We start from the raw sequence: 27,280 nt of genomic DNA, 5'->3' as shown, positions 1-27,280 counted from the left end.
AACAGATCTCCATATTTATCATACTGATCAATAAAAATCAGATCAAAAGGGGAAAAATAATAAAGAAAAAAACAAGCAAACAATACCAAAAAAGGTGAAAATGTTATGTTGGGATCCACATTCAGTTCAAGTAGTCCTCTCTTTTGATGTAGATGGCTCTTTCCAGCACAGGCCTATTAGAATTGGCTGGGAATCACCTCATTCTTGAAAAGAGCCAAGGCCATTACAGTTGATCATCATATAATCATGTTAATGTGCACAATGTTCTCTTGTTTCTATTCACTTCACTTAGCCTCAGTTTATGTAAATAACTCCAGGCCTTTCTGAAACCAGACAGCTTATGAACCTAGCTTATTTCACTGATCAATTACTCTATTTCTTAGCCAGTACCAAAAGGTTCTTATGATTGCTGCTTTGTAACATACTTTTATGTCTGGCACATTTAGGTCATCTTTGTGTGAATTTTTTTTCATTTCTTATAGAAAATAATATCCACAACATTCATATATTAGAACTTATTCAGTCTTTCTTCAACTGATGGGCATCCACTCAGTCTCCAATTCTTACCACTATAAAATGCCACAAATATTTTTTGCACATGTGGGATCACTTTCCCTTTTTTATCTGTTAAGGCTACATACTCAGGAGAGACTGCTGGATCAAAGGTGATGCAGTCAACATTCACCCCCACAAAGCCCCTGTAAGTTGCTTTCCAGAATGCTTGCATCAATTCACAATTCCACCAACAATGTATCAGTGTCACAGGTTTTCCGCATCTCCTCTAACATTTATCATTTTCTTTTCCTATCATCTTAGCCACCCTGAGAGGTATGATGTGCTACTTCAGAAGTGTCATAATTTGCATTTCTCTAATCATTAATGATTTAGATAATTTTTAAAATATAATTAGAAATGGCTTTAATTTCTTTATGTGAAAACTGTTTGGTCATATCATGTGACTATCAATTGGGGAATGGCTTGTATAGTTATACATTTGAATCAGTTTCCTAAATATTTTACAAATGAGACCTTTATCAGAACCCTCAGATATAAAAAAATAATATCCCAGTTTGCTGCTTCTCTTCTAATCTTGGCTGAATTGGTTTTGTTTGTACAAACCATTTTTAATTTAACACATTCACCAAATTAACAAAAATCATATGATCATCTCAATAAATGAAGAAAGGGCATTTGATAAAATCCAACATGCATTCCTACTAAAAACACTTGAGAGTATAGGAATAAATGGAATTTTCCTTAAAATAATCAGCAGCATCTATTTAAAACTATTAAAAAGCATCATATGTAATGGGGATAAACTGCAACAATTCCCAATAAGATCAGGAGTGAAACAAGGTTGCCCACTATTACCATTATTATTTAATAGTGTATTAGAAATGCTACCTTTGGCAATAAGAGTTGAGAAAGAGATTGAAGGAATTAGAGTAGATAATGAGTAAACCAAATTATCACTCTTTACAGATGATATGATGATATACTTAGAGAATCCCAGACATTCTACTAAAAAGCTATTAGAAACAACCCACACCTTTAGCAAAGTTACAGGATACAAAATAAACCCACATGAGTCATCAGCATTCTTATATATCACTAACAAAATTCAACAGTTAGAGTTACAAAGAGAAATTCCATTTAAAGTAATTGTTGATAATATAAAATACTTGGGAATCTATCTGCCATAGGAAAAATAGAAATTATATGAGCAAACCTATAAAACGCTTTACACAAATAAAGTCAGATCTAACCAATTGGAAAAATATTAAGTGCTCTTGGATAGGTCAAGCAAATATAATAAAAATGACAATACTACCTAAACTAATCTATTTATTTAGTGCTATACCAATCAGACTCCCAAAAGGTATTTTAATGATCTAGAGAAAATAACAACAAAATTCATCTGGAAGAACAAAAAATCAAGACTTTAAAGGAAAATAATTTTTAAAAAAATCAAATGATGATTGGCCTACCTGTACTAGATCTAAAACTATATTATAAAACAACACCAAAATGATTTGGTATTGGCTAAGAAATAGAGTAGTTGATCAATGGACTAGGTTAGGTTCAAAGGACAAAATAGTCAATAACTTTAATAACCTAGTCTTTGACAAACCCAAAGACCCCAGCTTTGGGATAAGAATTCACTGTTTGACAAAAATTGCTAGGAAAATTGGAAATTAGTATGGCAGAAATTAGGCATTAAACCACACTTAACCCATACACCAAGATAAGGACAAAATGGGTTCATGATGTAAAGAATGAGATTATAAATAAATTAAAAGAATATAGGATAGTTTATCTCTCAGACCTGTAGAAGAGGAAGGAATTTATGAACAAAGAAAAACTAGAGATTATTATTGATCACAAAATAGAAAATTTTGATTATATCAAATTGATAAGCTTTTGTACTAACAAAACGAATGCTAACAAGAGTAGAAGGGAAACAATAAATGGGAAAACATTTTTATAGTCAAAGGTTCTGACAAAGGCCTCATTTCCAAAATATGTAGAGAATTGACTCTAATTTATAAGAAATCAAGCCATTCTCCAAAAATAGTCAAAGGATATGAGCAGACAATTTTCAGATGAAGAAACTGAAACCATTTCTAGCCATATGAAAAGATGATCCAAGTCATTATTAATCAGAGAAATGCAAATTAAGACAACTTTGAGATACTACTCCACACCTGTCAGATTGGCTAGGATGACAGGAAAAGATAATGATGAATGTTGGAGGAGATGCAGAAAACCTGTGACACTGATACATTGTTGGTGGAATTGTGAATTGATGCAAGTATTCTGGAGAGCAACTTGCAGAGACTTTGTGGGGATGAATGTTGAATGCATCACCTTTGATCCATCAGTCTCTCCTGAGAGATAAAAACAGATAAAAAAGGGAAAGTGACCCCACATGAGCAAAAAATGTTTGTGACATTTTATAGTGGTAAGAATTGGAGACTGAGTGGATGCCCATCAATTGGAGAATGGTTGAATAAATTGTGGTATATGAATGTTATAGAATATTATTATTCTGTAAGAAATGACCAACAGTTGGGTTTCAGAAAGGCTTGGAGAGATGTATATGAACTGATGCTGAGTGAAAAGAGCAGGATCAGGAGATCATTATATACTTCAACAACAATACTGTATGATGAGCAATTCTGATGGATGTGGTTCTCTTCAACAATGAGATGAACCAAATCAGTTCCAATTGTTCAGTAATGAAGAGAATCAGTACACTCAGAGAAAGAATTCTGGGAAATAAGTGTGAACCACTGCATAGCATTTCCAATCCCTCTGTTTTGTCTACTTGCATTTTTGATTTCCTTCACAGGTTAATTGTGCATTATTTCAAAGTCCGATTTTTATATCAGTATGTATTAGAGTGATTGGTCTTTATTTTCTTTCTCTTTTTTATCCCTTCTGAATTATGCTGAAGAATAATAGATTCTGCTGTAACCTTTTAGCTTTTTTCTATATGTATCTTTCTGTTTCAAATGCATTTCTTGTTAACTATATATTTTAGGATTCTGGAATTTAATTCATTCTATCCCCTGTGTTTTATAGGAGATCACTCCATTCACATTCACAGTTAAAATTACTAACTCTATATTTCTGCCATCCTGTTTTCCCCAAGTTATATATTTTTCTTTGCTTTCCCCCATTTCCTTCTCAATGTTTTGCTTCTGGCACCACCTCCCTCAAACAGCCATCCCCTTTTACAGCCCCTCTCAATTTCTAATACTATTTCCTTTCTACTTCTGTTCTCTCTTCTATTTCCTTTCCCTTTTCCTTTCCCTTTTCCCCTCCTACTTCCCTGTAGGGTGACATGTTTGTATATCAAACAAAACAGGTATAGTATTCCTTCTTTGAGCCAAATCCAATGAGATTAAGGCTTAGAAATGTTTATCCTCCTGCCTTCTTTCCCTCCTTACTAGAACTTTTTTCTACCTCTTCATGTGATACAATTTACCCGATTTACCTCTCCTTTCCTCTTCTTCCAGAACAATCACTTTTCCATACCTAGCTTCTTTTTTTATATCATCACAATAAAATCACATTATACCTACACACTCTCAGAATGAGCCTATCAAATACATAGTTCTTAAGTGTTACACATATCATCTTCCAATATTGGAATGTAAACATTTTAACCTTTAAAAACAAAGGTTTTAAACTATGTTAAACTAAAAAAAATTTTTTTTTACCTTCTTATGCTTTTCTTGAGTTCTGTATTTAAAAATCATATTTTCTGTTCAGCTCTCATTTTTTCATCAAAAATAATTGAAAATTTCCTTTTCATTAAGTGACTCTTTTTTTCCTGAAAGATAATACTTAGTTTTTTCTGAGTAGTTAATTATTGGCTGCAGTGCAAACTCCTTTTTACTCCAGATTATCACATTTCAGGTTCTTTGATCTTTTCAAGTGGAAGCTATTAAGTTCTGAGTAATCCTGATTGTGCTTCCTTCATATGTGAATTGTTTCTTTCTGGCTATTTGCAGTATTTTCTCCTTGATCTGATAATTCAATATTCCTAGAAATTTTCACTTTGATGTTGTAATGGGACAGAATTCTGCAGAAATATACTTGAGGCAAGGATTCTTACAACAAGGTGTTAACTCAGTGGAATTAATAAGACAATGATTATATAGTTCAGCATGGTAATTAAAAGTTCTCTAATTCAATATGATTGATTTAATCTTACAACAAATAATGGTTCTCTTGTGATATAATGATTGGCTTATACTCATATCATGATTTGATTTAACTGTAATAGCATATACAAACTGGGGACAAACAGCCATAGAAGAGAAGACTTGCCCAGCTTCATGGCGACTTTCCTGCCTTCATCACTTCTTCATTAAGACCAAGGACTTGGGATGGTTCTGAGATCCTCCAGAGAGCTAGTCTGGACACCATATTTTAATCACCTTGTGTGGGGGCTCTAGAAAGCAACTATGTTTTGTCATTCCAACTTGGGAGCTCTAGAAAGCAGGACAGTAAAATGATATGTGCAGAAGGCTGACTGGCTGAGACTGCTGACACAGACTGCGAGACTAAAGAAAACAAGATTTGGATCCCTGACTATTCTTGTGGTATATGAATGTTATGGAATATTATTGTTCTGTAAGAAATGACCAGCAGGATGAATACAGAGAGGCTTGGAGAGACTTACATGAACTGATGCTAAGTGAAATGAGCAGAATTTGGTTTCTGCTGAAACCAAGGTCCACTTGGAGGACCTCAAGAAAGCTAACCCAGAACATTACAGATGTCTCTTTTAAGAGGTGCTCATTGGATTCTTTCTATGTTTTTTTTCACCCTCTGGTTCTTGGATATCAGGACAATTTTCCTTGATGATTTTTTAAAATATGTTTTTCAAGCTCTTTTTTAATTGTGGTTTGCACATAATCCCATTGTCTTTAGATTGTCTCTCCTGGATGGATTTTCTTTCTTTTTTTTTTTTAAATATTTTATTTTATTTTATTTAATAATAACTTTATTGACAGAATCCATGCCAGGGTAATTTTTTTTTTTTACATTATCCCTTGCACTCGCTTCTGTTCCTATTTTTCCCCTCCCTCCCTCCACTCCCTCCCCTAGATGGCAAGCCATCCTGTATAAGTTAGATATGTTGCAGTACGTCTTAGATACAATATATGTTTGCAGAACAGAACAGTTCTCTTGTTGCACAGGGAAAATTGGATTCAGAAGGTAAAAGTAACCCGGGAAGAAAAACAAAAATGCAAATAGTTCACATTTGTTTCCCAGTGTTCTTTCTTTGGGTGTAGCTGCTTCTGTCCATCATTTATTAATTGAAACTCAGTTAGGTCTCTTTGTCAAAGAAATCCACTTCCATCAGAATACATCCTCAAACAATATTGTTGTCAAAGTGTATAATGATCTCCTGGTTCTGCTCATTTCACTTAGCATCAGTTCATGTAAGTCTCTCCAAGCCTCTCTGTATTCATCCTGCTGGTCATTTCTTACAGAACAATAATATTCCATAACATTCATATACCACAATTTACCCAGCCATTCTCCGATTGATGGGCATCCATTCAATTTCCAGTTTCTAGCCACTACAAACAGGGCTGCCACAAACATTTTCTTCTTCTACTAAGAAAGAGTAGTTAACACTGCTCTATTTTGATTAAGAACCTCACACTAGATTCCCTATGTGGGGCTTCTCTTCCCTGGCCTCTTTACAATATGGCACATAAAGGTCCCTTTCCCTTCTTTAGTATCTCTTTGGGTTATAAGCCCAGTAGTAGCACTGCTGGATCAAAGGGTATGCACAGTTTGATGATTTTTTGGGCATAATTCCAGATTGCTCTCCAGAATGGTTGGATTCGTTCACAACTCCATCAGTGTCCCAGTTTTCCCATATCCCCTTCAACATTCATCATTATTTTTTTCCTGTCATCTTAGCCAATCTGACAGGTGTGTAGTGGTATCTCAGAGTTGTCTTAATTTGCCTTTCTCTGATCAATAGTGATTTGGAACACTCTTTCATATGAGTGGTAATAGTTTCAATTTCATCATCTGAAAATTGTCTGTTCATATCCTTTGACCATTTATCAATTGGAGAATGGCTTGATTTCTTATAAATTAGAGTCAGTTCTCTATATATTTTGGAAATGAGGCCTTTATCAGAACCTTTAACTGTGAAGATGTTTTCCCAGTTTGTTGCTTCCCTTCTAATCTTGTTTGCATTAGTTTTGTTTGTACAAAGGCTTTTTAATTTGATATAATCAAAATTTTCTATTTTGTGATCAGTAATCTCTACTTCATCTTTGGTCACAAATTTCTTTCTCCTCCACAAGTCTGAGAGATAAACTACTGGATGGATTTTCTAAGGCAGTTGTCTTTCCAATGAGGTATTTTACATTTTTCCTACTTTCCCCCACTTTGGGGGTTTTGTTTGATTGATTCTTAATGTCTCATTGGGTCATTTACTCCATTTATCCAATTCTAATTTTTAGTGAATTATTTTTTTCAGTTAGCTTTTTTTAAACCACTTTTTAAATTTGGCTTATTGTGCTTTTAAAGGAGTTATTTTGTTGTTGGAGGGTTCATCCATTTCACTAAACTTTTTTTAAGAGTTGCTCTCTTTTTCCATTTCACCAATTCTATTTTTCAAGGAATTTTTTTTTTTCCTGTCTTTAAAAAATCTATTTTTAAGTAATGGTTTTCTTCTATACACATACACACACACACACACACACACACACACACACACACACACACACATATACATATATACACAAATATATGCATAAACATATACATATACACATATACATATATATGTATATTGGGAATCTGTATATATATATATAAATTTTACCAAATGCATTTTTAAGTAGTTGTTTTCTTCAGTCGATTTATATGTTTCTTTTTCTAAATTCTTCTGTAGAGCTCTCATTTTCTTTTTCCATTTTTCTTCTAATTTTCTTTTAAGATTCTTTTTGAATTACTTTATGAGAGCATTTTCAGTTGGAGGTCAGTTCATATCCACCTTTGAAGCTTCATTTGGAGGTGTTTGCCTTTAGTGTCCTCAAGATTTGAATTCTGTGCTGCCCTATCTCCATAATAGCTACCTATGGTCAATGCTCTTTGTTTGTTTTTTTTGCTCATTTTAAAATGTTAAAGTCTGCTCCTAGGACACAAGAGAGATTTTCCCATGTTTCTCTAGAGGGTAAAAGGAGCTTCTTACTGCTTTGAGACCAGTAGTGGTGCAGGATTTCCCCTGCACTGGATGGGCCTGGCCAAATTCTGACTGTTATGATAGGATTTAGGTGCTCATTATTTGCCTTCTATAGTTATTCTGAGGTTTCAGAGCTACTATGTTAATCCACTGATCTTCTGAACCAAGAAAGAGTAGTTAACACTGCTCTATTTTGATTAAGAACCTCACACTAGATTCCCTATGTGGGGTTTCTCTTCTCTGGCCTCTCTACAATATGCCAGAGTTGGCCCACATCCCCTTTCTGCGCAATTGAGACAGACCTTTCCTGAAATTGTTCCAAAGATGTCTTTGGCTGAAAATTTGTTACACTCCAAATTTTTGTGAATTTTGTCACTCCAAAATCCATTTAAAGGCTTGAATTAGTGTTGATTGTGATGAAAAAGCAAGAGCTCTGACTCTTGCCAACTCTCTGCAATCTTGGATCAAGGGATTTTAAAGTTTTTTCCCATTTTAAATTAAGCCCATTGACTTTATGATTCTAAGGACCCCCTCAGCAATGCTCCTCCTTATTAGAAAAAAAAAAATGTGCTCCAAAGCAGCCATTAGCTTACTTCTTTGCCATTTATTTTAATTTTATAATTGTGTTATTTAAAAACACATTTTAAAATTTTTTATAACTACCTCTACTATAAAGAATGAATATTATGTAGTAAAACCAATTCCACATTGCACATCAACAATAGATATATTTGATAGGAATGACATAAGTCAGAAATTTAAATAGGTTAGTATTGATTTAGAATTTCCATATTGTCAGACAATATTTTCAATATGACAATTTTTGATAATTTAAATATGAAGCAAATTATTTCTTAGATTATACAATTAAAAGTATAAATCACATTGTAGCTAATTATCTATTTTGAAGGAAAACAGGCTTTTCTCCAAAGACTATTGCTAGGACTTACATGATTAGCAGCAGATTGCATTCTAACTCACAAAAGGCTGCAAATGTCTTAAACATGGTGAATTATGTTTATTCAGTGTTCTCACTGCAGGATACAATATGAGAAAAGTGTCAGAAGGGAATAATAATCTGATACATCTTTGGGGTTTTCTTGTTGATTTGTTACTTTTCATAGTTAAAAAAGGATAAAGTGATGCATTAATATTGAAAACAATAATATAAAATATTATAATTTTTTATTATTATTTATTATTATATTTTAAAATAATATAATATAAAATATTAGATTATATATAATCTAAGAAATATGTTTTTGAATTTCAAAATTCTTCCAACCCTAATATAGTTACAGAAATAGTTACCAGTTTCTTAAAACTTCAATACAATACTCTCATCTTTAATTGATACATATGTGCCATGTATTTACACCTAAAGAATAGAAAATAATCAATTATTAAAAACAATAAAGGGCATCACTATTGTCACTATTTTACTCAGATTGCACACTTTTAAAATCTGATCCTCTTCTATAATTTGTTTTAGATTAAACAGTAACACACGAAAATAACTTTTTGACATTGAACAAGTGGACAATAAAAATCTTTATTGACCTTGAACAGATTAAGTGAGACTTATTGTAGTCACAACAGTTACTTTTAAACTCTTTCTGCTTTATGATGGAAGCAGTTAACAATCTAAGTGAAAAAAATTGCATGAGACACATTACTACATTTACCCAAACTTCAAGATAGGAAATTGGAGGTTAACTTCATCTGTTAGTTGCCTAGATGTCCTAAAATTACAATTTTATCATTTAACTAGTTTTGACCTTAATACATAGATCATATGTACCAAATGTGTTGCAGTTATTCTACACCTAACAGAATTTTCAAATGATGAATTAACTATGTAGATTCATTAACAGTAAATATGATTTACAACATAAGAACTCAGTTTGGGTTCCTATTTTTGGCTTCCTAAAGATTTGTTTAGATGTTAGATTGTGAGTAATGTCAAAAATTTATAGCATAACCCATGTACAATATTAATTTTTGTTTTGGCAAACGTTATTTCCTCTCTGAGAGTTACCTACCTAAAAATAACTGTTAGCAAAATTAAAAACTCACAAGAATAGGCTGGATAATAATGAAAGGGGAAACAATTTATCCCAAAGTCAAATTCTGTAATTATTTTCAATAAATCTAACATTTGGAAACCAAAACCAAATAATTTTTTTTTATCAAAATTTTCCAGATAGACTAAGAATTCCTCACATCTGAGGTGGATATAATAGAAGCTACTGTGCAAAAAACAACAAACAAACAATTTTTTTTTTCGTGAAATGAAGAAACAATATGGGTGCAAGTATGAGTATGCTGGTATTCCATTTGGCAGAGGTACTCTGGCAAATATTTAACATCCAGCTCTACAATGTATGTACACAACACATTTTTAAATTTACATGTACATAATATTTCCATCACTTCTATGATACTTTTTAAATCTATACAGTGAAAAAATCACTCTCTGTTTTGTAACATTTGATAATTTGCCAAATTATATGTTGTCATAAGGAAATTTAAAAAATTATCCCTCTCAAATTAGTAATTGAATTTAGCACAATTTCTTTTTTATTATTTAAAAATTTCAGACAAAAACATTTTTAACTCACTTAAGTTACTTGAACTTATACTATCACTGATTTAATTTAGTGTGTGTGTGTATCTGTGTGTGTGTGTGTGTGTGTCTGTGTCTGTGTGTAAAAAGGGTAAAATTCAAACTGCAGCCATATCTCAATATATATGTATGTTTGTGTGTGTGTGTATATATACATGCAAAATATAATAAATAAATTTTCAGTAATTACACATAATCACACATATGATATGTTTAAAACATCATAGTTTTAAAAATTTAAAAAAAAAAGATCTTTGGAATAGAATCATTTTTTAAAAATGTGAACCAATACCCACTAATTCATTTTAAAAAGACAATTCCATATTGTCATTTGGGTTTCTGAAAATGTTCAAAAAGAGTTCTTTCCCAACCCTCAAGCCTGTCTCTTCTGCATTATTCCTCTGACCTGTGAATAACTCACTATGACAATGATATCTTGGATCCTTAATTAGTTCTACTCTTTCTTGGTGCTGGTATAGGTCGCAAGTGGTAATGATGTGTTTGCCCCTTGCTTCACTTATGCTCTTGTCTCTGAATGCTTAGACATAATTACAAATTTAACTAAAACAGTTGAGGTTTCACCTCCAGTGATGTTTTTGTATAGAGAGGTCACCTCCTTGCTTGCTGACATTTTCATTAATAACAGGAAATCTCTCAGCTGGGTGGACACAGCTACTCTTCAGTAACAACAATTCCATCTTTCCTATGTTAAGGCAAAAAGAACCAATTCGCCAGTTCCATTGTCATAGATAAATATTTTTTTTGAGATTTTAACATAATTCACAAAACTATATAAGGTATAAAACCAAACACCATATAAAAACAGTATTATCTAGGTATCCCTCCTGTATAATTTCAAAAACTTTTGTTTTAGAAATAAAGAGATAATTTAAAATTCTCATTTTTTATTTGTATCATATAGGTATAAGTTCTTTTCTCTAAATTAATATTTGTTTTACAATAAATACAGGATTTTTTTCTAAAAATATACATATATTCACATAACATTATCATGGAGATATGTGTGTGTGTGTGTGTGTGTGTGTGCGCGCGTGCGCGAGCATGTATGTGTGTGCATTTATATTTATGTACACACACCAGACATATAATATATAAGCTCATATGCTTGTGGATATGCATATATACAAAAATGTGTGCCTATATTGGCACACATATATGAATAATGAACACAGGTAAACTTTTAGGGCATATAATTCAAACTAGAATATAGTTGCTATTGTTTAACATTTTAACAATGTTGTTTAATATTTATTGGTAAGGTGCACAGTCCTTTTTTAATTTTTGAAAATATAGATAAATGACTAAGAAATTAACAGAAAAGTAAACAATATGTAAAGCAAAAATCATTTGCCCAAATTTTTATAATATATAGACTCATGGATACAAGTGTACCTGTTTTTGTGCATTTAAATGAATATTTACTTGTGTTCAAAACCCAAACTCTTTTTATGTGAACTTTGCCCACTCGTTTGAAATCTATGGGTCTTAGATTCCTTATCCATATACTGAGAATGTTTAAAAGAGAATTAAATGAACCCTGAGTACTCTTTTATTTTTAATATAAGATCTACAACCCTGTTTTATATAATCTTGTTTACATATTTCAATATTTTAAGGACCTGTGATCTCATCAATGTGAAAATTGATCTGATCAATATTTCTATACACCTTAATGGAAGAACTTCATAGGCTTTGGATAAATACTGATCATCAGTTAATCTGCTAACGAGTCACAGATAGAAAGACAAAAAGAGGGAAAATATCAGATGTGCATAATAGAAGAAACTAGTTGCTATATTTATTCCTATTTTATGAATGAGAATATTTAAGCTAAGTAAAATTATGTGACTTGTTCAGAGTCATGAAATTAGTGACCAATTACCATGATTTCTAGATTTAATTTAGGTTATTAAAATGTAAAATTTTCCTAAGGTTTTTTTTTTTTTTTTTACTACCCTACTCCAGTTTCTTTATCAAATAGTCAGCTGCCAATATAATATGTTCTCCATTCTTGATAGAAAATTAGGAATTTTTATATCAAAGTTATGTCCATGATTGGTTGCTGAGCTAGAAAAGCTTAAATTTCAATTGTGAAAGTTTGTTTTGTTTTGATTAGAGCATTCTGCTTGGTTCTTAAATTCTTTAAACATCAAGATAGGACACCAGAGAAGAATAGACCAAAAAAAAAAAAAATGAAGCTCTTTCTCTAGCTTTAAAAAATTGTGTTTTGAAATTGGCCAAGATGCAATTTCCCAAATGTATGTACAGAAAGGTAAAAATTGAGTAATTCATGCCATGGAAAATTACTGTTGTTAGGAAATGTTCATGCTACAGAAGTGACTAGTTAAAATATATCAATAGAAATCATACAATATTGTGACAGGTTTAGGAGGTATGGACAAAGCAATCTTAGAAACTCTGGTAAATCAAACTAAGAAATAAACATACTAGTTTGTTTTCTGTCAGAAGGAGCTGGAAAAAAAAAAAACTTCTATCAACTTTCAATGAGTAGGATATTTAATTATAAAAAAGGACACAAACGGTTTAATGAATTTGTGCTATATCTATGGGTACATATACACACAATACATACACATGTGTGTCTGTGTATGGGTATGTATGAGTATATGCAAAGCTATAACTATACATATGAATTTATAGATGTAGATATTCATTAACAATTACAAGTAGTGGATTGTGCCTACGTTGGCATTTTACTTCTGACTTTAAGAGTTCTCTTCTTTTCTGTTTTAAAATCCATAATTTCCTTCAATGAACAATTCTAGGACTATCTCCATCATCCTAGGAAAATTTGAGAAATTAATTCTCAAAAGCTCTAAAGGAAAATTTTCTCTCCTTTCTCAACTTGCTTACAGATGTAACTTTCTCCTTTGTGCTCATCACACTCTGCATTATAGCATTCTGATTTGTGTGTGGATTGATAATTCCTCAAGGGAAGGCGCTTTCTTATATGTCATGTTTGTATCCCTAATACCCAGTGCAACGCCATGCCCATCATTGGAATTTAATTATTGCAAACTGAATTGAAATTTTCCTAAATAAACACACAACCGCAAAGTGGTAGACAAGGAAGTTAATATTAGTTATTAGTACCTATAAATCACAAATAACAATCTCTACTATTTAGCATGAATCGATTGAAATATTTTTGTGGTACAAATTAGTCAGATGATTAACTATTCTCTTTGCTTTTACATTATTTTAAGTCCTCTTCATAAAAAAAAAAAATAAGTAAGATGAAACAGAAAATGGATAAATCTAAAGACTTAAACTTGGGTTAAAAGATAAAATAATAAACAAATAGGAGATGTGTGCCTGGATAACTGTATTTTTGAAAAAGATATGGAGATTTTAATGCACTAGAAGGAAATACAAGAAGAGCAATTAAGATTACTCAGGACTGGCTAGCCTAGGTTAGGTTCTGGCACTAGCCAACATGTGGGAAGCAACACTATCTTCTATTTTGTTGACAGCCCTGTTATTAATACAGGCAAGGTGGTGTCCTCTAAGTTGCAGCTACTTGAACACAGAGAAGACCAAAATGCCAATTCAGGTGAGGACAAAATGTCCACACAGGAAATCTCAAAAAATGATAAATTATTTTCAAGCTCAAAAAATGCTTGCAAGTGGTCATAAAACATTTTAAAAGGCAAATAAGAGAGGTAGAAGGAAAAATGAGAAAAGAAATATAATCTTTTATTCCTGCTAATTGTTATTCTCATATATATATTTTCCCAGTATGTATTTATTTTCTTTAAAAAAATGATATAAAGACACAGAAACACACACACATATATATGTGTTTATGTGCATGTATATTTGTGTTAATATATGTGTGCAAATGTATATGTATAATGTGTGCATGTATGTTTTTCTTTTAAAACATATATGACAAGTTGTCGTCCAAGCTTTGATAGAGAACTGAAATTAGAAAAATTCATCACAAATCCAGGCAACCAAACCATTCTACTTTATCCAATTCTGCTTCTTAGGAAAATTTCCCCCCTTATTTCAAGATTAATTTGCCCTTTGACACTTTCTGTCCTTGGCTTTCAGTTTGCCTCTTTGAAGTCAAGAAAACAAATCTATTTTTTCATCTACATGGAAAATATTCATTTATTTGATGACAAAAAATAGAGGTGCTTCTATGTTTCTCTTCTCTAGAATGAATTTCTTTAATTCATTCAACTTGTCTTCATATGGCATCAGCTTGAGGCCATTCACCACCTTGATTGCTGGAGATTTTCAAACTCATCAATATAATCCTGAAGACCTGGCAATTGAGAATTGAAGGTTTTCATGGAGTCACAAAATAATTAATGTCATTTGACTGCAATAGAAAATACATTGACAATAGTCAACTTATTTCTGAATACTTGATTCTCTTAATTCAGCATATTCATATTATGTTAATCAATTGCTTTATTATATACTTGAGTAATTCATATTGAACATCTAGTGCATTAAAATCTCAATATCTTTTTCAGAAATGCCGTTATCTGGGCATATCTCTACCAGTTATTTATTATTTTAAAATTTAACCCAAGTTTAAGTCTTTAGATTTATCCCTTTTCTATTCTTTTTTTTTTCATAGAAAGGGCTGATGTAGTGTAAAAGCAAAGAATATAGTTAATTATCTAATTTGTACCACAAAAATGTTTCAGTCGATTCATGCTAAATAGTAGGGATTGTTATTTATGATTTATGGGTACTAATAACTAATATTACCTCATCAAATATCCTTCCTTGTCTACCATTTTGCGTGTGTATGTTTATTTAGGAAAATTTCAATTCAATTTGCAATAATTAGACTACAATGATAGGCATGGCATTGCACTGAGTATTAGGGATACAAACATGACATATAAGAAAGAGCCTTCCCTTGAGGAATTATCAATCTACACACAAATCAGAGTGCTATAATGCAGGGTGTATGAGCACAAAGGAGAAAGTTACATCTGTAAGCAAGTTGAGAAAGGAGAGAAAATTCTCCTTTAGAGCTTTTGAGAATTAATTTCTAGAGGAGATGGTCCCAGAGTTGTTCATTGAAGGAAGTTATGGATTTTAAAACAGAAAAGAAGAGAACTCTTAAAGTCAGAAGTAAAATGCCAACGTAGGCACAATCCACTACTTATAATTGTTAATGAATATCTACATCTATAAATTCATATGTATAGTCATAGCTTTGCATATACTCATACATACCCATACACAGACACAATGTGTATGTATCGTTGTGTTTATGTAGATATAGATATATCACAAACTCATTAAAATGTTTGTGTCCTTTTTTATAATTAAATATCCTACTCATTGAAAATGGATAGAAGTTTTTTTTTTTTTCCCCAGCTCCTTCTGACAGAAAACAAACCAGTATGTTTTTTCCTTAGTTTGATTTACCAGAGTTTCTAAGATTGCTTTGTCCATACCTCCTAAACCTGTCACAATATTGTATGGTTTCTGTTGATATATTTTAACTAGCCACTTCTGTGGGCTGAACATTTCCTAACAACAGTAATTTTCCATGGCATGAATTACCCAATTTTTACCTTTCTGTACATACATTTGGGAAATTGCATCTTGACCAATTTCAGTGTTTCTTTAGTTGAATAGATCAGTACACATGTACATGCACACACACACACACACACACACATAATACACATACACACATATGAATAGAGACATTAACAAAAATTACAAGGGCTACTACTTCCATCTAGTGGCAAAGTAAGGCAATTAAAAATAAATAAAATTCCTAATAATGAGAGTGATGGAAAAATTGCTGTGAGGAATTATGTTATTTCTAAAAACAATTTTCATAAAAACGATGAAGGCCTGAATCTGAAAAATAAAATTGAAAGGTTTTTTTTTTTCAGTTTACAAATTTGTTTGGTTTTCTTTTTCTTTAAAATTGGAGGGTTTGTTGTTCTTAAATATTACCTTATGAAAAGATAAGTGAATCTTGATCTATTTGCTATTGAAAATTTATTACTTGGTTCATTTGTTTTCCAATAAACATATTTTTTTACTTGAAATGTTCACTGACTTTTTCCATCCAGCTCTCAGAATATTCATAAGCATACTCTTAAAATTAAGCAGTGTCAAAAATGGGCAAAATTTTCTAGAGAATTATATGTCAGTTAATCAAATTTCTGCTTGGGCCTTCTGTTCTGTTTTTTGGGGACAAACATGGTCAGTGATGTTCCAAATGGGAATAGATACCCTTCACTGCATCCAATTTTCTGAGATTCAATTAGACCAACTACAAAATTCTTTTATTCCATAAAAAATAGAAACATTGTATTCACAAGTAGAAAATAAAAACAAACCCCTACTATTCATAAAATATAATACATCGAACGTTCTTCTCAAATTTGTTGTATTATATTTAGGTTCTTCCCAATGGACTTATCATCAGAAAGCATTATGAGGAAATGTACAATATATCTGTTTGGGTTCGGACTAACTTGCAAATTGACTCCTTGGTTCCTGTGAAAGTGGTTATAAGATATCTGTCATGGCAAATGCTTTCTTTCCCCTAGCGTCAATAGAATCATAAATGCTTCTAAGAAGTATATTTTTCTCTTACAACTAAACTTATGTTTATTCCCTCTTTAATGTCTGCCGAAATTTAAACTGTGCACGGCCTATATCTCTTATTGTAGGGGAAAAAAGTCTGCCAGCTTTAGGTTATGACAGAACAAGTTTTATATGATGTGTAAAATTCCGTGATCTGAATGCTAAATATTCTGCTGAAAGAAAGATAACATCTCTGGGAAACTGAATATCATCAATCAATCTTTTAGATATTTTAAGTTTGTTTTGTTTTTGTTTTTCCTCTTTATATGTGATGGCCAAGGGAGTTTTTATTTCAGAAAGGAAAAGTGTGCTACATTAAAGAAAAAGAGTCAAAAATCTAATAATGTCATCATGTAAGCTTACTTGTTTAATTAATTTCACAAATAAAAGTAAATGATTAAGAATGCATTTGTGACAGCAAAGGTATTTACTTTTTCAGCTGACTGCAGATAAGCAGCCCTTATCATATCCCAATTGAATACTTTCTTAGTGTCACAATTGCTATAGTACAGTAGCTTTAAATAGTCTTTTCAGCATATTCTTATCAAAAAGTTTAAGTCATATATCATGACAAATGGCATTGTTTGCTTATTTACTTAATGAGGATATTAATCTAATTCCTAAATTAATATATTATTGATTGCCTGTTTATACACACACACACACACACACACAACATCACTTTAAAGATAATCACTAATATAATTATCATTACATCCAATTAGACACTTTGAACCATGCTTATGCCAGTGTGGATAAATGTAAATTTAACACATTAAAATCAAAATATACATACCTCAAATTTGCCTGAGCAAAGAGGATTTTTCTTGACTGCTCCCAAGGCCCAAGAGATTATTCCATACCCAAAGAGATAGTAATCTTCTAGGAACCCTATCTAGGACCCATTTAATCTGAATATATGATTGCCAAGCACTCTCAGGAAATATGTATCAAGCAAATTGTAAATAATAAATATAGTCCTAGTCCTCACAAACTTGCAATCAAACTTTTCCTCAGACATATGAACAAATAATACAATGTACTGGCCAAGACTCACAAATAAAGTCTATTTCTGACAATATACTTTTTTAAGGGTGATAAGATTGTTTTATGGAACAGTATGTAAATTGGTTTTGATAAATGCAATCATAGTAAAAAGCATAAGAGGGGATCACTATGTAATTAAATCCAACTTTAGTAATGAATCATTTTGTATGCAAAATTAATTTACCCATGATTTGTATTTAGATTTTCAGTTATTGGAATTCTTAAAGTGAAGCATGTTTTAGGACCTTTATGTTTGTGACTAGACTTATAAGTCAAGGATCTCTGATTTTTTTCCATAGTTACCTTTAACAAAAGACTAGAGTATTGAATCATTCAGTGCTTATTAAATCATGAACTCATTGAACATAAGAATTGTGTTTTCCACTTGCTTTGCATCCTTAGCATTTACACAGCATCTGGCATAAAACATATACTTGATAAATTCTTCTTAACTAACTGAGTATTCTTTAAAAATAATGATAAATTTTAATGATTAGAGTAACAGAAGGCTTAAGCATCAAATCAACATATAATAATTATTTACTAAATGCCAAGTGTTTGAATACAAATGAAAAGTGAGATAGGCCCTGACCTCAAAGTACTTACATTCTCCTGGTAAACAAGGTCACTTAAATCTAAGTACAATATATATGCAAGATAAATACAAAGTAATAGTTTGGGAAAGATGTACTAACAACTTGAAAAATGAGGAAATGCTTCTTGAAGGAGGAACTTGAGCAGAACTCTGAGGGATAAAAGATTCCAAAAGTTAGAGGTAAAGAGAGATAAAATTCTAAATATTAGAGATTGCCTCTTTAGTTGAAGTGGCTGGTATTTTACGTCAAGCAATAAAATTAGGGCTTGGGATGCTAAGAGAAGAATAAGAAAAACAAAACAAAATAAAGGAGAGATAGAATGTTAAATACATACATATGTACAACCTAGGTAAAAACAGGATAGATAGATAGATTTAACATCAATCACTAAGATTAAGGATTAATTCCCTTGAACTGTCTTGCAGAAAGTGGAATTTCAGCTGATCCTTAAAACATTAAGGAACTTTGAAGGTAGTGGTGTAAAAAGAAGAGCATCCCAGGCCCTAGTATAGCCAGTGTAAGTGCCAGGAGTCAAGAAATGGATTGTTTTCCAAAGAATCACTTTCTTCTTAAAGACTCTGTAACTCCTTTCTTATAATGTTTTTTTTTTTTCTTTCAAAATCTTGTTTTTCTTGGATGGTTGTTTTTCTTTTTTTTCTTTGCTATTTCCTCAACTCATTTCTTGAATCCCGGTAGTTGCACTGTCTATTCCCTATTCCTGAAAGTCACAAAACAAATGAGCTTAGGAGAAGAAAAGTTGATCTACCATTAGAATAAGGCGCCATTAATATTATTGTTCTGTAAGGAATGAACAGCAGGATGAATGCAGAGAGGACTGGCGAGGCTTATATGAACTGATGCTAAGTGAAATGAGCAGAACCAGAAATGAGCAGTAACAACGATACTGTTTGAGGATGTATTCTGATGGAAGTGGATCTCTTTGATAAAGAGAGCTAATTCAGTTTCAACTGATCAAGGATGGACAGAAGCAGCTACACCCAAAGAAAGAACACTGGGAAATGAATATAAACTGCTTGCATTTTTGTTTTTCTTCCCGGGTTATTTATACCTTCTGAATCCAATTCTCCCTGTGCAACAAGAGAACTGTTTGGTTCTGCACACATATATTGTATCTAGGATATACTGTAACCTATTCAACATGTAAAGAACTGCTTGCCATCTGGGGGAGGGGGTGGAGGGAAGGAGGGGAAAAATCGGAACAGAAGTGAGTGCAAGGGATAATGCTGTAAAAAATTACCCTGGCATGGGTTCTATCAATAAAAAGTTATTAAAAAAAATAAGGTACCATTATTAGTACAATTTTTGTAGGATATTGAGGAAGGCAGATATTCAATGACTTGCCTAATATTATACTAGTAAATATCTCAAGTAAAAATTTAACTCGTCTCTTTTTTTTACTATAGCTTTTTATTTTTAATAACCTATGCATAGATAATTATTTAACATTAATCTTTGCAAGACCTTATATTTCAAATTTTCCCCTCCATCTCCTCCCTCCTCCCCTAGATGGCAAGTAGTCCAATATTTGTTAAACATGATAGAAGTAAATATCAAATCTAATGTATGCATACATATTTATGCAATTATCTTGCTGCAAAATAAAAATCAAATCAAACTGAAAAATAAATTAGAAAATAAGAATCAAACAAACAACAACAAAAAGAGTGAAAATGTTCTGTTGTGAAGCACACTCAGTTAGCATAGTCCTCTCTCTGGGTGTAGATGGCTTTCTTCATCATTGAACAATGGGAACTGATTTGAATCATCTCATTGTTGAAGAAAGCCATATCCATCAGAATTGATCATCGTACAATCTTGTTGTTGCTATGTACAATGATCTTATGTTTCTGTTCATTTCACTTAGCATCATTTCATGTAAGTCTCTCCAGGCTTACCAGGCATACCATAATTTATTCAGCCATTCTCCAATTGATGGGCATCCAGTTTTTTGCCACTACAAAAAGGGCTGCCACAAACATTTTTGCACATATTAAGTACCTTTTCTTCATTTAAGGTTTCTTTGGTATTTAAGCCCAATAGAAGAACTAGATCAAAGGGTATGCAAAATTTGGTAATTCATTGGGCATAGCTTCAATTTGCTCTCCAGAATGGTTGGATCAGTTCACACTTCCACCAACAATGTATCTCAGTTTTCTCACATCCTCTTCAACATTTGTCCTTATCCTGTCATTTTAGCCAATCTGAGAGGTCTATGGTGGTATCTCAGATTTGTCTTAATTTGTATTTTTCTGATCAATATTGATTTAGAACATCTTTTTGTATGACTAATGGTTTCAATTTCTTCATCTGAAAATTGTCTATTCATATCCATTGACCATTTGTAAACTGGAAAATGGCTTGAATACTTATAAATTTTAGTCAATTCCCTATATGTTTTAGAAATGTGGCCTTTATCAGAACCTTTGAATAAAAAATGTTTTACCAGTTTATTGCTTCCCTTCTAATCTTGTCTGCATTAGTTTTGTTTATACAAAAACTTTTTAACTTAATATCCTAAAAAGTTATTTATTTTATGATCAATAATGATTTCTAGTTCTTCTTTGGTCACAAATTCCTTCTTCCTCCACAGGCCTGACAGATAAATTATCCTATGTTCTTCTAATTTGTTTATAATATTATTCTTTATATCTAGACAATGAACCCATTTTGACCTTATCTTGGTATATGGAATTAGGTTTGGGTCAATGCCTAATTTTTGCCATACTACTTTTCAATTTTTCAAGCAGTTTTTGTCAAATGGTCATTCTTATCCTAAAAGCTGAGGTCTTTGGGTTTGTAAAACACAAGATTAGCATACTCATTGTCTATTTTGTCCAGTAAACCTAAGTTATTCCATTCATTGACTACTCTATTTCTGAACTAGTACAAAATGGCTTTGATGACCACTGCTTTATAGTATAGTTTTAGATCTGGTAGAGCTAGGTCACTTTCATTTGCATGTTTTTCATTAATTCCCTTGAAATTCTTGACCTTTTGTTCTTTCAGATGAATTTTGTTATTCTTTATTTTTTATCTTTAAAGTAATTTCTTGGAAGTTTGATTTGTATAGCACTGAATAAGTAGGTTAATTTAGATAGTATTGTGATTTTTATTATATTGGCTCGCCTTATCCAAGAGTGCTTGATATTTTTTACAGTTGTTTAGATCCGACTTTATTTGTATCTAAAGTGTTTTGCAGTTGTGTTCATATATTTCCTGACTTTGCCTTGACAGGTAGACTCCTGAATATTTTATATTATCAACAGTTATTTTAAATGGAATTTCTTTTTGTATGTCTTGCTGCTGGACTTTGTTGGTGATATATAAAAATGCTGATGATTTATGTGCACTTATTTTGTTTCCTGCAACTTTGCTAAAGTAGTGGATAATTTTTAGTAGAGTTTTTGTTGATTCTCTGGGGTTTTCTATGTATACCATTATATCATCTGCAAATAGTGATAATTTAGTTTCCTCATTACCTACTCTAATTTCTTTAATCTCTTTTTCTTTTATCATTGCCAAATCTAACAATTCTAATACAATATTGAACAGTAATGTTGATAGTAGGCAACCTTGTTTCACCCCTGATCTTATTGGAAATGGTTTCAGTTTGTCCCCATTTTACATGATGCTTGTTGATGGTTTTAAATAGATGCTACTGATCTTTTTGAGGAAAAGTGCATTTATTCCGATACTCTCTAGTGTTTTTAATAGGAATGGGTGTTGGATTTTATCAAATGTTTTTCTGCATCTATTGAGATAATTATATGTTTTTTGTTAGTTTGGTTTTTGATATAGCCAATTATGCTAAAAGATTTTTTTCTAATATTGAACCAGCCTTGTATTCTTTATATAGATCCTATTTGGTCATGGTGTATTATCCTGGGGATGACTTTCTGTAATTTCTTTGCTAACATTTTATTTAAGATTTTTACATCAATATTCATTAGGATAATTGGTCTATAATTTTCTTTCTTTGTTTTCATCCTACCTGCATCATGTATCAGTACCATGTCTGTGACATAAAAGGAATTTGGTAAGAGTCTTACCTATTTTTTAAAAATAATTTTAATAGTATAGGAGCTAATCGTTCTTTAAATTCTTGGTAGAATTCACATGTAAATACATCTGGCATGGGGATTTTTTCTTAAGGAGTTAAATAATAGTTCATTCTAGTTCATTTTCTAAAATGGGACTCTTTAAATAATTTATTTCCTCTTCTGTTAATCTGGGCAATCTCTATTTTTGTAGGTATTCCTCCATTTCACTTAGGTTATCAAATTTATTGACATATAATTGGACAAAATAACTCCTTATTATTGCTCTAATTTCTTCTTTATTGGTGGAAATTTCTCTTTGTTCATTTTTAAGACTAACAATTTGATTTTCCTCTTTCCTTTTTCTAATCTAATTAACAAAAGTTTTACCTATTTTATTGTTAATAAAACCAACTCTTATTTTTATTCATTAATTCAATAGTTTTTATATTTTCAATTTTATTAATCTCTTCTTTTATTTTTAGAATTTCAAGTTTCATATTTAATTGAATGTCCATCTTCTTCCCTGAAAGAAAATGCTCAGCTTAGGAAAATAGTTTATTCTTTGCTGCATTCTAATTTTCTTTGCCTTTTCAGAATATGAGATTTCAGATCCTTTGATTCATTAAGCAGAAACCTTCTTGGTCCTGGATAATCCTTCTTGTGGCTCCTTGGGATTTGAATTGTTTCTTTCTGGCTACTTGCAATATGTTGCCTTGGTCCAAAAGTTCTGAAATTTAGCTATGGTATTCCTTGGAGTTTTCATTTTGGGGTCTCTTTCAGGAGGTTATTGATGTATTCTTTCAATGGCTATTTTACCTTCTGATTCTAAGACATGATGATTTTTCTTTGCTAATTTCCTGAAAGATAGTGTCTAAGCTCTTTTTTTTTTTTATTTTAATCATGGTTTTCAGTGTGTCCAATAATCCTTAGATTGTCTTTCCTAGATATATTTTCCAGGTCAGTTATTTTTCCAAGTAGATATTTTACATTTTCTTCTATTTCTTTCACTTGTTTTGGTTTTACTTAACTGATTATTGATGTCTCATTGAGTCATTCATTTCCATTTGTTCACTTCTGATTTTTAGTGAATTAGTTTCTTCCATTACCTTTTTAGTTCTTTTTGTATTTGGCCAATTGAACTTTTAAATAAGTGTTTTTTTTTTCGTTGATTTTTTTCCATTTCACAAAGTTTGTTTTTTAGGGAGTTGCTTTCTTTTTCTATTTTATTAAATCTATTGGTAAAGAGTTATTTTTTTTTCCTTTTCACTCAATCTAATTTGTAAGGAGTTTTCTTCAGATACTTTCTGTGTTTCTTTTCCAAACACTCTTGCAAAGTTCTCATTCCCTTTCCCCATTTTTCTTCTTACTCTTTTTTAAGATCCTTTTCAATTTCTTCCAAGAGCCTTGTGAGATGGGGACCAATTTAAATCACCCTTTGGGGCTTCAGCTGAAGATGATCTGCTTTTAGTGATGTCAGGGCTTGAAATATGTTTTTCTCTTTCAACATAAAAACTGTCTATGATCAGAGTTCTTTTTGCTTTTTTGCTTATTTTTTAATTGATGTATTTTTTTAGGATAAGTGAGAAATTGTCCAAGTTTTCTCTACAAGTGGCAGTGGCTGCACTGGTTTAGTGCTGAATGACTTTCAGTGTTGGGTGGATGTGGCCAAGAACTGTGAAATTCTGGTGTTTTGTGGTTAATTACTTGCCTTTTGTATTTGCATTGGATTTCTTATAATTAATGTGCTGATCTGCTGGCTTGCAACCAGGGCAGAGTAACCAACACTGCTGTAGATTCCTCCTGCAGATTCTCTAGTGCAAGGAGCTCACACCACCCCAGCACTATATGCTGCCTATACTCAGCTTCTGTGCTCAGCCTGCTTGCACAGATCTTTTCTGAAGATTTTCAAAATTATCTTCTGCTGGTAATTTATTATACTCCCAATATTTGTAGATTTTGTCAATCCAAAACTAATTCAGAGGCTGGATTTGCTATTAGTGTGAGGATTGTGGGAAGAACTCATAAAAAATGTTTGTCTTCTCTACCATCTTGACTCCTCCTCTGAATTGATGTCTCTTTGACATTTGCCCTAGTAATCTTTTTTTTTTCCTTCATTGCCTCAGTTACTCTAGGTAAATATCATTTATTCTACTCATTGTATTCTATCATAAGCATAGCTTCTGTGCATACTACTTTTAACTGTCCTAGTAATTATGAAGTTCTTAGGAGTTATGTCATCTTTTTATGTAGGAATGTGAACAGTTTAACCTAACTGAATCTCTTATAGTTTCTATTTTATTGTTTACCTTTTAATGCCTGTTTCCAGTCTTATATTTGAAAGTCAAATCTTTTATTCAGGTATAGTCTTTTTTCCTCAGGAAGGCATAATAGTCCTCTATTTCATTAAATATCCATTTCTCCCTAAAAATGATATTTAGTTTTTTGTTGGATAGGTAATTCTTGATTGCAATTCCATCTCCTTTGCCTTCCAGAATATTACAGTCTAAGCTCTATGCTCTTTTAATATTCAATCTGCTGAATTTTGAGTAATCCTACAATGACTACATGATATTTAATTGGAGTCTTTTTAGTGGCTTAAAGTATTTTCTCTTTGACCCGGGAACTCTGAAATTTGGCAATAACATTGCTGAGAATTTTCATTTGGGGAATTCCATTAGGACCTGCCTATTCAATTGACTTCAAGATCTTCTGCTATCTTGGAAGAGCTTTGCCTGAGTTTACTCCACTTTCACCCCAGTGTGACAGGTGTTCCCTAAGAACCTTCATTGTTATCTTGGGATGGGAAATAGTTTTATATGGTCCTTTAATAGGTTATACCTTTCTGGAATTCATTTTTAGACATTATTTAAAATTGCTTGCAAGGGAATTTGAGAGAGTTCTGGAACATGTCCACTCCTCTCTAACTCCATCTAGAATACATTATTTCTTTCAAAATACAAATAAAGTAGCACATGCTCCATGGGCTAGTTTTTTTTATCATCCAAATTTTTAATGATCACTCATCTATAGCCATACACTACTAACTAATCATTTGTTTTGTATATATTGGCATTATATACATTATTTCTCTTTGTATATATAATGTTATTGAAAGCAAGGGGTTATTTTGTTTTTCCTTTTTGTCTTTACATCTTTCTTACCTAACCCTATGTTTGACAGCTACTGTGTACTAAATACAAAATTTTGGACATTAATTGAATTGGGGAAATTTGTGTTATTATGCCAACTTTTTGATTAATTTCTTCCATGACTTATGATATGTCAACCTCCTTGAAAATTAGTGCAATCAAGCTTTGTCACATGAATGGTTTAATTATAAGACTTCTATTGCTCAAAGAAATTTAATCCTATGTACTTTATCTTACTTAAATTTCCAAACACAAAGCTGATTGTGGAGAAAGTCTGTGATGATAATATTAAAGGTGAATAACAAGAATAAATTCAATTTTTAAAATTAGGACAAATATGTATAAACATTATTTTCTTTTGGTGGGATATTGGAGAAAACAAAATAAGTTGATAATAAACTAAAGAAAGAATTTATTCTACATTACCATAATATCTATGTTTCTTCCAAGAAATAAAAACATGGGAAAAGATTCCATGTACATTTGGTATTGGTAGAATGCATTGTTGGGTCAAACACACTGGAAAAATTGTACAAAACACTTTAGCAAAGTTACTAGGAAGGAATTATTCTAGTCAAATGGAAAGAAATAAGCATCAGAAGACATTAGAAAGGTTCTAGATATGTTTCCAATGAGGCTCACAATTCATTTTAAGTGAGTAAAGGATAAAGGAAAGGTTAGAAAACAAAGATAGAAAGTTATATAAGAATGAGATACATGGAAGAAATTGAATGCTAGTCTAAGAAATCTGGACCTAATTTAATATGCAAAAAGAATTCATTTACCAATACCTTTTAACCATGAAGTGGTAAAATAAGTATTTAATAGGAATTATACTCTGGCCTTAATCGGTATATGATTTGGATGATAGGAGATAAAAACTGAAGATTGAGAGACATTTTAATGTATTAGTATGTTAATTAAGATAAGATATAATATAGGTATGATATAAAGAAATAAATATAGAATGAGTCTGGAAATCAGAAGATACAATAAAAACCATAAGTAAGGAACTGTTAATAAGTTGCATATGTAATCTGGGGATTCAAAATTGAATATAAGTTTTTACATCTAGGAATTAAGTATCTTTTTTTACATTCATAATAAGGAATAAGGAGGAGAATAAAGTTATTGAGTAAAAATTTTGAGTTTGCCTTTAGAAAAATATGTAGATTCATTAGGTAAACAGAATTGTGGACTCATATCTATAAAGATCTAGTAGCTGTGCATATCCCTAGATTCAGCAAACTACTACTAAGTCTACATTTCAAAGAGATTATAAATAAGGAAAAGAGAACTGCAAAAATATTCATAGAAATTATTTTCATGGTGGCAAAATATTGGAAATTGTGGGTATGTCCATCAATTGGGAAATTGCTAAACAAGCTATATTAGATGAATATAAGAAAATAATGTAGTGCAATGAGAAATGATGAACAGGCCAATTT

The sequence above is a fragment of the Antechinus flavipes genome, chromosome 3 (assembly GCF_016432865.1).
Source record: "Antechinus flavipes isolate AdamAnt ecotype Samford, QLD, Australia chromosome 3, AdamAnt_v2, whole genome shotgun sequence".
Classification (NCBI taxonomy): domain Eukaryota; kingdom Metazoa; phylum Chordata; class Mammalia; order Dasyuromorphia; family Dasyuridae; genus Antechinus; species Antechinus flavipes.
The sequence above is the reverse complement of the archived record's forward strand: the minus strand, read 5'-3'. Positions refer to the sequence as shown.